Source organism: Pinus tabuliformis, chromosome X (assembly GCF_031772625.1).
Source record: "Pinus tabuliformis cultivar Carrire ecotype Pingquan chromosome X, CPIR1, whole genome shotgun sequence".
Lineage (NCBI taxonomy): Eukaryota > Viridiplantae > Streptophyta > Pinopsida > Pinales > Pinaceae > Pinus > Pinus tabuliformis.
In genome coordinates, this window is record NC_142308.1 from 1,294,858,772 (window position 1) to 1,294,872,207 (window position 13,436).

The 13,436-nt window shown below is 40.8% G+C and overlaps 1 pseudogene; it reads left to right on the plus strand.

Moving 5' to 3' along the window:
• Positions 1-514: 514 nt before the first annotated feature.
• LOC149144784 (U2 spliceosomal RNA) lies at positions 515-676 on the plus strand (annotated as a pseudogene).
• Positions 677-13,436: the final 12,760 nt, after the last annotated feature.

Sequence of the window (13,436 nt, forward strand, 5' to 3'; positions counted from 1 at the left end):
TCGAATTAAAAAAATTATACTTATTTTTAACAATGGTTCCATACCACTTAACAAGTTCATATTATTCCATTTGTAAAAAATGTTGTTCATTTCTTCAATATCAATCCTATTCTAATGTAACCATTAATAAATTCGAAGTACACTAAATGAAATGCTTCATTAATAAATTCGAAGTACACTAATAAAAATCACATAGAAGCTTATTGAATGAATCTCCTCTTTTCTTTGAACAACAACATCCAAATTCGCCTAGGCATTTCCCTCTCCACTTTGACATATGCGAGTGAACAACATCCAAATTCAAATCCGCAGTCCCTGTCCCCACTTTGAAGTATGCTACTCATTCTAATTGGAGATGTTATTCCTAGTTATTTGAAGTACATCTTCAATTGTTTTGTTAAAATTGATTCTATGTGATGAAGTGCGTTGTATTGTATTATACCACACGCGTGGGTGGAAAATGCACCGGAGGAGAGGAATGCTATAAAAGGGAAAGAGATAGACAAAATAGTTCATAGCTTTCTCGGCCTTTTGGCTAAGATCAAGTGTAGTATTTGTTCTTATCAGTTGTTATCGCGGGTTGGTCTCTCTGAAATCTCATATCCGAAATCAAGGGGGTGAGTTTTAGTTAAGTCTAAATAATTAAGTGTACTATGTTCCAGTTATTAAACCATATCTAAACAATATCTAGTTATTAACTAATAGTTATGGCTGTGCCAGCGCTTGACACTGACGACATCAGCTGGAAAACGAGGGCAAGACTACTCGTCCATCAGCTGGAAAACGAGGGCAAGACTACTCGGAAAGTTTGAGCGATGGAAAATATGGTAATGAAGTCACATGCATGCTCATGGTAGTCATGCAAGAATCCATATTCTGATTGATTGTTCTGTATCAAGATCTATGGATCCAAACTTCAGTTGCATAGATCGAAGGCTTTAGCGAGTATTGGGTAATCTCGTGATGGATTGTTTGTTTGTGCAGGTTGCAGGTTGCAAGTTGTTTGTTTTTTTTTATGTCGCACCTCCCCAAGACCCAGAGAATGCTCCAGAAACAGGGGAAGGGGAATCCCTAGTTTTGAACACGGTATTGTTCAAACCAGCCGAAGAAATCGCTGAACAAACTCAGCGGAGAGCTCTGTTTCAGAGGGTTTGTATGTCACAGTCAATTGAAGAAATAGCTCAGCGGAGAGCTTTGTTTCAGAGGGTTTGTATGTCACAGTCAATCGAATAAATAGTTGAACCAACTCAGCGGAAAGCTTTGTTTCGGAGGGTTTGTATGTCACACGATCAGCCCTGTACGATAATTATTGACAGTGGAAGTACAAATAACTTGGTGGCCAGAGAGATGGTGGAAAAGTTGGGGTTGAAGCGATTGAAACACCCAACCCCTTACAGAGTTTCATGGCTGCAAGAAGGCCATCAGTTGCTGGTAGATGAGCAATGCGAAGTGGAGTTTCATATCGACGAATATAAGGATAAGGTCATTTGTGACATAATGTCGATGGATGTATGTGACATACTGCTAGGCAGGCCATGGCAGTATGACAGGGATGTGGTATATTTCGGAAAGAAAAATTATTACAAGGTTTACAAAGATGGGATCAAGCATAAACTTGTGCCCATCAAAGATGAAGAGACAGCAGGGACAAGTGAAACAAGATCACTGTTTGTGAAACAAGTTGAGAGCCCCAAAGAAGCCGAGCCAGCTAAGGAAGAGACTATCGCTTAGCCTCCCGCCGAGGTTGCGGCTGTTGAAGAAAAGGCTGAAGAATCATTGGTCAAGGAAGAAGCACCTGCTGAAATTCCAGAGGAAAAAACTGCAACGGTTGAAGAGAGTGCTGTTAAGCCTGCTGAAGCAGCTCCTGCTGAAGAGAAGGCCGAGGTTGAGGGTAAGGCTGAAGAATAGGTTAATGGGTGTGGAAAGGCGAATAAATATATCTATGGATCATATGAGGGTGGGTGTTTGTGTAGGAAACTTATATGATTATAGTATTATGGGCGATATTCGGTTTAGTTCATGATGTATTTAGTGGGTTCGATCCAGTTCAGTTCCAGATCTGGTTGGTCATCGCTCATGTATTCATAGTTAAGTTTGTACAACCATTTCAACATATGGGTATCGGGGTTGTGTAACTTTGTATCTTGTGCCGCAGTAATAATTACAATGGGATGTCTATTTAGTGCAAAAAAAAGAAAATATTCTAATTGCAGGTTGTTGATTAATCACATTAAAAGGGAATACCCAAGGAAAAGATATTAATAGCACTATCAGCACAAGTCACAAAGAAAATTATATCAATGTTAATCGAGCAAATCAACTATTAATCCCATAATCAAACATAGCAGAAAGAACGAATATTTTTGGCAAAAAATAATATGAAATTAATGATTTACAAGTGACAATTGATCATTATGAGTACATATCTCAATTTTGTGTCGTAACTATTCTTGACGAAGAGGTTGCCATAATTCTTGGCCGACCTTGGTTCAAAGAATTAGGTACGTTCATTAAAAAAAAGAAAAATCTTGATGTTCCCTTACAAGAGGAAGATGGTCAGGGCCCAAGACATGACAACGAAATCAAAACTGATAATTCCTTCATCAAAAGATCTTAAGGATATTTAGAAACTAATGTTTCAAGAGAATCCATGAATAATATCCAGGAAGTAGAAAGAACTTGAAGAAGTCATATCCAAAAAATATGAGAAAAAATCATATTTGAAGGAGAATAATAAAAAACTACTTATGAAAGTGATAAAATATAAAGCTAAGAAACACCAATGAGAACAAGAAAAAGAAATTTCTGAAAAGAAACTCAATGAAAGTCTATCAGGGAAAAAAGAGGAAAGCTTATGCTTAAAAAACCTTAACCAAAAGCTATTAGAACAAATCAATTGTTTAAAGGATGAGAAGCTTGAATACCAAAATAAAGTTGACTCAAGAAATGAAGAAATTTTAGGTTTCGGAAGTCATAAACAAAGTCTACTCACTCAAATTAAGAAAATTAAGGATGATAATACATCATTGAAAAACAAATTACAAGAACTTATCACGAAATAAGTGTCGAAGTCTTCAGTTCAAGTGGAAGAAAGAGGAATGAATACCGATTCAATCAATATCACAACTTAAGAAGATGAGAAAACAATAGAAGTTAAAACATATTCAGATATTCCAGTTCAAACAAAGGAAATTCCAAGTGAAGATTTTGTAACCAACTCGACGACATCGAAACTTGAAGTAATTCAGAATCTTACCACACACATCATAAAGGAAACCAAAATAAATCCTTATCTACATCTGAATCACAAGAATAGACATTTCGATCAATCTACAAATCTGTATCACTCAGAACATAAACAAAAAACTTATGTTCCGAAGAATATTGAAGTGTGCACAACTTAGTCTAGTGATAACAATTCATCACAAGTTTCTAATAATCAAAATATTTCACAAAATATTAATTTAGGATGGTCAGATCCTTCCTCCATGCGACAATTTTATGTATCACTCCAAGGATCATATCAACTTGTATTGACAACGATGACCATCCCGAGATGACAAAACATTTGTAGAAGAAAAAATGATCAATTCCTTTCATGAGGACGAATCCTTTTGAAGGGAAAGGCAATGTTATGAACATAATTTATGTGAAAGTAATAAGTATAGATAATAAATAATAATCATAATATAATGTAATTAAATAATAATTAGTTAAAAAAGAGGCATGTCTCTACAAACATGACTCTTCGTGAAAGGGTACTTCCTGGCTATATATATAGGGCCCTCACTCCCAATTGTATCATCATCCTATTCATACTTTATAATATATATTCTTGTATCTCAATGGAGATCTTTATATTCCAAGTTCTTTGAAGTATTTAACGGGAAATACGAACTGTGCTCGTTACTTGTCCCTACTATGATTTTCCACTTAACGGCCTAAGCCTTATTGCTTCTAATTCATTTAAGGTGACTTGCATGGTTGGTTCCTCTATCTTTGGAAATTCTATTTTCTTCTCTTATTACATCTCTACTAGGTATTTAGTTGGGTTAGGGACTTCCTAATGGTCCATTATTATGATAGAGAGGGTGTGATTATCTTAGGGGCTATTTGGGACCTTATCCTGACCCTTCTGAAGCTTTGCCCACATTTTCCTATAACTTAAGTCTTTTCCCTAATATTCAAGGGGTTTTTCTCTAGTATCCCCATTTTGATTAATTTGGAATCTATTTCTTTTTCCTCGTGTTCTACTCATGTTATTTTATGATATTTTCTTCTCCTCTAGGCTTCTTCTTTTTTAGCCTTATTTTTCCTCCCTGGATCTTTCTTAGGGTTAGATTCATTAATTATTTTTTGTGAGGCCATAAATTATTATTTATTCATATTAATGAAGTCCTCCTAAGATACGTTGATGGTTTTCTTTATAAGGTATCACAAACTATAGTTTTGATGAAGCTGTGGTGAGTCAATACCTCTTCTTTCCATTTTTTAACCTTTGAGCTCATTTCTCACAGGGATTGCAACATGAAATAGGGGATACCAAGGTTCTCTTCAAGCCTTTTAATGTTTCTTAGTTGGTGTAGTGATAATCATAAAGCATGTTTAGTATTCGCTCATATGTTATGCATTTCAATAAGTGGTATGCCACCTCATCTAAGGGATCTAGTAAACTTTCCCTCTTTACTCCACTTATGTTCCTCTAGCACTTCATAATTCAAGAATACTAACTTCCTTGCATCTATGGAAATTTGTCTATCCTCTTTGTCATAGAATAGATCAAATGGGAGGCCTAATACCCTATTGCTGACTTCCCTATTCAACTGTATTTCCGAGCCTCTTGCAACATTAATGCAATCATGGTTTCTAATGTTTTAGAATTTGTGTGCAAATTCCAAAGACACTCTATCATCATACCCTAATATATTAAAGTACATCAACCAATTTGAATTCTAAGACACTTCCACCACCATGAGATTTTTATACACTCTATATGTATTTGTGGGATCCCTTATGATAAAACCACCCCCCTTCTTGCAAGTTGATATGACTAAGTTGGGTAGTTTGTAGGTTTGAACACAAGGAAATCTTACTATCCTTCAATATTTTGCAACAAAAGGATGTTAAAAAAAGGTATTTGACCTTGGTTCTCTAGTTCAAGGGTAAAATTCGAAAGAAAAGGGAGTTATAGTCTCTTGAAGACTTTGTTCAATTATTACAATACTTGTTGAGGGTAGATGTAGAAAATTATAAACTATGGGTCTTAAAATTGAAAATTCTGGAAATAGGGTAATGATTAGTGATGAGCCCCAATTTTTGGTACAATTGCTCATATTGGCCTACTTACCTTGCTCAACCATTCATCTTTTACCACTTATGCATTCATTTCTTAGTATATTCGTGTTGTTTGTAGGAAGAAGGGCAGGCATTATACCTATGTGACTAATACATGATGATTTCAGGTTCTTGGCATTAAAGAGAGCAAAAGACCACGCAAAAGGAGACACGGAGACAGCAAAGGTGACATTACGGGTTCATAGGGAGGTTGTCCACAGTCTTGATGACCCTCCTCGTGATTTTCACCTTAACTCCGAGCTCTAACAGCTCTCCCCACTGAGCTTAAAGGCAGCCAACACGTTCTACAGGATCAGTAGTTTTACAGCAGTTTGACTTTCAGTTGGACAGCCAAGCTCCACGAATGGAGGAAGCCAGCTTGATCTTCATTTTGTATAAATATGAAGGCCGTAGCATTTTTTAGGAGCTTTTTGAACTTTGGGGACTGATATTGTAATTTTTTAGCATAGCTCGATGTTTGTTTTTGTAAGCCAGTTTTGGCATGACATTAGACTTTTGATTATGAATAAAGGCAAGCAGATTTGGATCTAATTCTGAGCTTTTAAGGGAGCTATAGCTCTCAGGTTAGGGCCCAACCTGAGAGCAATAGATCTCCTCTTCTTGTAGTGTTATTTACCTTTCTTTCCAGCATTTTGTTTCCTTGCTTTGATATGCATTTCAAAGAACACAGGTTGATGATTTGATTTCTTTAATAAGATTGAGTAGGATTAGCTTATGGTTAAATTACTTTCAGTTGCTTAGATTAGGATAGGAGGTTTGTAATCCACTGGAGCTCCAAGAAAAGGTTGTTAATGCCTCCACTTCCATCTTTGTTTAGGGATTGGGGTGCAGTCTATACCAACCACCAAAAAAAACGCAGTCTTTTCTACTTTCATGCAAGCTGCAACATAGTCGGTTTAATCGTGGATATTTCCATGCATTTTTTCTCTTGAGCCATACTTCGTCATTGCAATCCCATGCACAACTTTTCTTCATGATTTACATCACTGTTTATTGATTTAATAGCACAGGTAGCACTGGTTAATGAATTCTCGTTTTTGGTGCAAGACATAAGCAATTTGTTTTATTTACACTGCTCCATATCATTCTACTTCCTTCTTCTTCTTCTTAACCTCTCCTCAAGCCACCTACTCGACCTCTATTCAGCTCGTTTACCTTCCAACTCATCCATTGCCACGTAGCTTCATCTTCTTGACCTTTCGTTGCTGCCATCCTTCTATCCACCAACCAACTCCGTGCACTCTTTCTCCATCCTGTTTCTCTGCTCCTGAGTCATCACAAGCTCCATCTTCACCTCACCTATCCACCCATACCGTTCCATCACTTCACCATCACCCAAAACTTCCACTTACAGCACATCATGTAGAAGTTAGCAGACTTCCTGTAGAATTCTTTAGTTTCCTGTAGGATCCCCTGCAGACATCCTGTAGAAGCCTGCAAACTTGGTTGCCGAGCATCCGAACATTGTAGACCTCTGTGGACTAATGCTAGGGACCCTCTGGGACCTCTCCTAGCCCTCCTGACCTTTCCCAAGCTTTCTCTCCCTTCGCACCACCTTTGCACAACCAAACCCTAATAAGAAACAAATTCATAATCACTCCATCCACTTAAGCAAAAATACAAAAACAATGGTCTTTTTCATAGAAGTAGTTTGAGTTCATGCATTTCACATCATTAGAAGTAATGGCATCATTTGTAGACATTTACATTCTCACTATTGCACCATAGAGGTTAAACTAGTCAGATTAGGGTTTACTAGGGTTTCCATGCTTTGGTTGGCTTTCAGTTCATTTTTGCAAAGTAGATCAATTTCCCTCGAGATAGCCTTCGTCCATCATTTAGAAAGCTTCTTCTGAGAGCATATAGAAGTTGGCTTGAGCCCTAGCAGACTTGTGCCAGCTGACCAAGTGACAGCTGCGACAAGAGCTAGTACTTGTGCATACAGCACCGTCGCTTCCAAGTTTATACAAACTACCGGGTTGATAAAATTAGAGATAGGAAGCCCCAGGAGTTGTAGCATTATTGCTACAATACTGGAGCCCACCATCTTTTTGGCGCCGTTTCCGGGGAAGCATCAGAGTATTAGTAATTGTTGCTTTTCTTCTATTTTCCACTACAATCTTCTGCTAAGTAGTTTATTTCATTTCCATTCTGCAAAAGTAGCATAGACATTTCCTGCTTTCATAGATTAGCATTTCCTGCTCTCGTAGATTAGCCTTTCATTTCTGCAAGCGTAGACTAGTGTTTCAATTCTGCAAGCGTAGACTAGCATTTCCATTCCTGCAATTTCATTTGAGCAAATTAGATTAGTTCTTTCCTGCTTTCAGTTTAATTCTGCATCTTTACAGTTAGTTGTAGATCAATCTGTTTCAGTTTTACAGGTACCAAAGGAAAAAAAGCAAAAACAATCAAAAAAGAAAGTATTTTCCATTTCATGCCTCGTAGGAACCGAGATAAATCAGGCAAATTCCTACCCAACACCCCCACAACATCACTAAGTCACCCTTCTCTCTTCTTTGGTGACAGTGACCCAGAAGAACCTATAGGTGAACATCCCGAGATATACAAAGATCCTATAATAGAAGAAGAGTTAGAGACCACTCCATCTGAAGCTATGGCTGACAACAGAAGAGAAGATGAGAGAATAGAAGGTGCCTTCCCCATCCGAGAGACCAATGGAGAGATGAAAATGAAGAACATTAGCCCCTCCGCCTTACCTCACTTCCATGGACTGACTACTGAAGATCCTGATACCTTCCTGTTTGAGTTTGCTGTCCTTTGTAGAACCTATGACTATACTGAAGATGAGCAAAAGCTGAAACTCTTCCCTTCAACTCTTAAGGATGCAGCATTACGCTGGTTCATGGGCTTACCTGGGAATAGTATCACCACTTGGGCTCAGATGCAGCAAGCTTTCAATACCAAGTACAGGGATTATTGAAGGTCTAAGGAAACCAAGGGAGAAATCTTTCGGATGACCATGGGAAATGATGAGTCCTTAGAGGATTATGAGGAGAGGTTCCAACTTAGCTATAAGCGGGCCAGGTGCACACTTGACCCTGAATCCCTCAAGTTGGTCCTGCTCCGAGGAGTCCCTAAAGACCTCTTAGATACCCTTCACATGTTAGCTGGGGGGGACATTTACCAACTGCCTTATGAGGACATCAAGACTGTGTTTAGAAACCACTCCAGGGCAGCTCGAAAACGAGGTAGGGGAAACCTCCTCTCAACTAGTGTCCCTTTCTCCAAACATGAGCTTGCAAATCAATTAGAAGATCTCAAGAGTGAGGTGAGACAGACCATTGCCATTCAGTTGGACACATTCAGGATCCAGCAGAAGAAAGAAGAAGTTGAGAGAGCCTTGGCTGTCTTCTTCCTTAGGTGCACAAGGAGACACCCTAAGAACGAATGCCCATTGCATTCGGTTGAAGTATGTTTCATTTGTGAGGAGGACCATCCCACAAATCAGTGTCCAACCTTACCTGGGTTTAAAGCCATGTACCAAGGGACAGAAGCTCCCACTGAACCTCTCTATTACCTCAACCAAAGGAGGCCACAAGGATCTAGACCTTATCAGCAGGGAATGCAAGGGGCACCTCAAGCTTATTACAACCCCAACCAATCGACTCCTATGCCTTCCTGGGGTCCCCCTGCTCATCCTTCCTGGTCCATGCCTCCTCCATGGTCTTATCCACCTCAGTACCCTACTCAACCTACTTCTCATTCATATCATTCACATGCCCAGCCACAGCCTCAGTGGAATGCACCTTAGTCGGGGTGGAGGCCCTAGTACAATACTCCTCCCGCCATTTTGCCTCCACCACCAGTTCAACCTCAGCCATTACCTCCTGCTCCTCCAAGGCAACCTCAAATGCCTACTCAACCGAACCCGAACCCCAACAATAGACAGACCCATCAGGTATACACTAGGGAAACCTCATGCCCTACCTATGCTGTGGAGATCCAGGAGATCAATCTTCGATTTGGAAAGACTCTACCAGATCGCCAACCTCATCCCCCAGAGGATGAGGAAGATAAACAGGAAAGTGAACCGAAGGCTATTCCACCCTTTCCTGAGAGACTGACAGCCACCACACAACCCAACCCAGAAGAGGATGAGCTTCTGGGTGAGCTCAAGCAATTGTGTGTAAAAATACCACTCCTCCAAGCCATCAAGGATGTGCCAATATACAACAAACTGGTTAAGGAAAAGTGTTTCAAACACCCAGGCAGGCGGAAGAAAGATGCTTCAACCATCAATGTCATAGGACAACTGTCTGACCTTATGTTAGGACAAGTCATCTGCCCAAAGTACCTAGATCCTGGAAGTCCTATAGTAGATGTCCACATCAATGGCACCATCATACCTCACACCTTGATTGATCTGGGGGCTGCCATTAATGTGATGACCAGGGATACCATGCTCAAACTCAATCTTCAGGGTTCCTTGAGGAAGACCTCGACAGTACTGCAATTAGCAGATCGCTCCACTGTGACTCCCGAAGGGATTGTGTAGGATGTCTTGGTCTCTATCGACTCTTGGGAATACCCTGCAGATTTCTTGGTTCTGCAACCCAAGGCAAAGCTTATTGTATATCCTCTCATTTTGGGAAGGCCTTGGTTAGCCATTGCAGATGCCTACATAAGTTGCCGAGCAGGAAATATGACCATCAAAAATGGTCCTATGTCCAAACAGCTAGTCCTATACCCTCCTGCCCAACCCTCCTTAGAGCATGACTTACCACTCTGGTTAGAGGAAGGAGAGGAAGACGAGGTGTACTCAGCACCTCTGTGCACCTTAGAGACCACTAGAAGAGACCCCCCAACCGAGGATGACTTGATTGAGACCTTGATCCAGAATCCACCTTCTAGTGCACTATCCTTAGAGAAATTGGTGGAGGATGCCCAAGCTAGCACCGTAGTGGATCTTTGTACAACCAACCCTGTCACTCCCAGAGTCAAGAATGTGGAGTTCGGCCCTGAGAAAACGTTGAAGATCAGCTCCTCCCTATCTCCTTCCCAGGAAAAGGAGCTGTGTAGCCTGTTGTCCAGTCACCTAGATGCTTTTGCTTGGAGCTATAAGGAGATGAAAGGAGTCCATCCTTCGGTTTGTACCCATCACATATACATCAAAGAGAATTGTAAGCCGGTTAGGCAACCCCAGAGGAGAATGAATCCAGCTCTTAAGGACATTGTCAAGGAAGAATTTCAAAAACTGTTGGATGTCGGATTCATCTACCCCATCTCAGATAGTGAATGGGTGTCCCCTCTGGTGTTGGTTCCCAAGAAAAATGGGAAATGGAGAATCTGTGTGGACTACCGGGAATTGAACAAAGCTACCAAGAAAGACCATTTCCCTCTACCTTTCATAGATCAAGTGTTGGATGGACTGGCAGGAAAAAAGTTCTTCTCTTTCCTGGATGGGTTTAGCGGGTACAACCAAATCCAAATCAGCCCGGAAGACCAAGATAAGACCACCTTCACTTGTCCTTGGGGCACCTTTGCCTACCGAGTCCTTCCCTTTGGGCTATGCAATGCTCCCGCTACTTTCCAGAGAGCTGTCTTAAGCATCTTCTCGGAGCTGGTCCATGATGCAGTGGAAATCTATATGGATGACTTTACTCCTTATGGGGCCAACTTCCAGGAAGCATTGTCCAATCTGGGAAAAGTCCTAACCAAATGCACTGAGATGAACTTGTCCCTTAGTCCTGAAAAATGTGAATTCCTAATGACTGAAGGGACCGTGCTAGGCCATACCATTTCTTGCCAAGGGTTGCAGGTGGATCCTAACAAAATTGCTCTCATCAAGAAGGTTCCACCTCCTCAAAATGTAAGGGATGTTCGGAGTTTCTTGGGATTAGCAGGATACTACCGGAGATTCATTAAAGATTTCAGCAAGCTAGCCTCGCAATTGTTTGGCCTGTTGGCAAAAGATGTGGAGTTTAAATGGACTGACGATTGTCAGAGGGCTTTAAATGAATTGAAGGACAAGTTGGTGTCAGCCCCAATCCTGAGAGGTCCAAACTGGGCCCTACCTTTCCACATCCACACTGATGCCTCGAACAAAGCCATAGGTGCAGCTTTAGGACAAGTTGAGCAAAAATTTCCATATGCCATTTACTTTGTTAGCAAAAACTTGTCCAAAGCTGAGTTGAATTACACTGTAACCGAGAAAGAATTCTTGGTTGTGGTCCATGCACTGAAAAAGTTTCGACATTATATTACTGGCTATCAAACCTTTGTACATACAGACCATGCTGCAATTAGATATTTAATGAATAAACCAGATGTGAATGCTCGTATTATTAGATGGTTACTTTTATTGCAGCAGTTTGATTTGACCATTGTTGACAAACCAGGTAGAGAAAATGTTGTTGCTGATTTTTTATCTAGATTGGATTTGTCTGCAGATGAGGATGGAACGGTGGATGACCAGATGCCCGATGAACATCTGTTTTCTATTTCAGTACTCTCTCCATGGTTTGCTGATATAGCAAACTACCTTGTTTCAGCACAGTTCCCTCCGCACCTATCTTCCAGAGAGAAGAGCATAATCATCAGAAAAAGTGCCTCATTTACTTGGATCGGGGGAAATCTGTTCAAGATTGGCCCGATCAGATCCTAAGGCGTTGTGTAAGGGAGGAGGAAGTCTTTGATATCCTCCTCACTTGTCATGATGGGCCTTGTGGAGGACATTTTTCAGCAAAGAGAACTGCCTTCAAAATCCTGCAGGCAGGCTACTATTGGCCCACACTTCATCAAGATGTCCGAAGATATGTCAGCCAGTGTGACCAATGCCAAAGAATGGGGAAACTGACCCAAAGGGATGAGATGCCTCTCCAACCTCAGGTGACTCTTGAGCCATTTGAGAAGTGGGGTATGGACTTTGTGGGCCCAATCAACCCTCCTTCGAGGCAAAGGTCTTACATCATTGTGTGCACTGACTACCTGACAAAGTGGGCAGAGACCAAAGCAATCAAAGCAGCAACAGAAGAAAAGGTGGTCGAGTTCCTAAGAGAAAAAATCTTCTATAAGTTTGGCTATCTAAGAGAGCTGGTCACCGATCAAGGGAGCCAGTTCACCTCCAACCTGGTTGAAGATCTACTAGCTCATCACAAGATCAAGCATAGGACTTCCACCCCCTATCACCCTCAAGCAAATGGGCAGGTGGAAGTCACCAATAGAGCATTAGAAGGGATCTTGACTAAGGTGGTGAGCAGCAGCAGAAGGACTGGGCAGATCGCCTGGTTGAAGCCACATGGGCTTACAACACCACTTGGAAGACCACCACTGGCTTCACACCTTATGAGCTGGTCTATGGGAAGAAAGCTTTGTTGTCCATTGAGTTTGAATACAACACTTTGAGGATGGCAGCTCAGCTGGACCTAGATCTCAGCCATGCACAACAAGAAAGGCTATTGCAGCTGAATGGCCTGGATGAGCACCGAATGCAGGCCCTCCTTCACTCAGAAGTGGTTCAACTTCAGAGAAAGGTGTGGCATTACCAACATCTCCATGACAAGAAATTTCAACCGGGAGATTGGGCTTTGTTGTATGACTCCAGATACAAAGATTTCAAGGGGAAGCTGAGAACCAGATGGCTAGGGCCATTTTCAGTGGAAAAATGTCATGACAATGGATCTATGCTTATTCGGACCATTGATGAGGAAGCCATCCCCATGCTTGTCAATGGGCATCGATTTAAGATCTACAGGAAGCCTCCCTCAAGACAAGAGTTCATCAAAACTATGGAGAAGGCAGTGTTGGTCATAGAGAAGGGTTCTGCCTCTGCTTTGGGCGTACCCTGAAGAATCTAAAAAAAAAAAAAAAAAAACAAAAAACAAAAAAATAATAAAGATCCTTGGGTGAAAACCTTTCTAAGGCACCCAAGGCAGGTAGTAGGGGTGAAAACCTCATTGAGGCGCCCCTATTGTCTTTTCAGAAAAAAAAAGAGATTGGAAAAAGATCCTTGAGTGAAAACCTCTTTGAGGCGCTTAAGGCAGATGGCAAGGGTGAAAACCTCAATGAGGCGCCCCTGTTATCTTTCAAAAAAAAAGAGAAAAAAAGAAAAAACAAAAAAA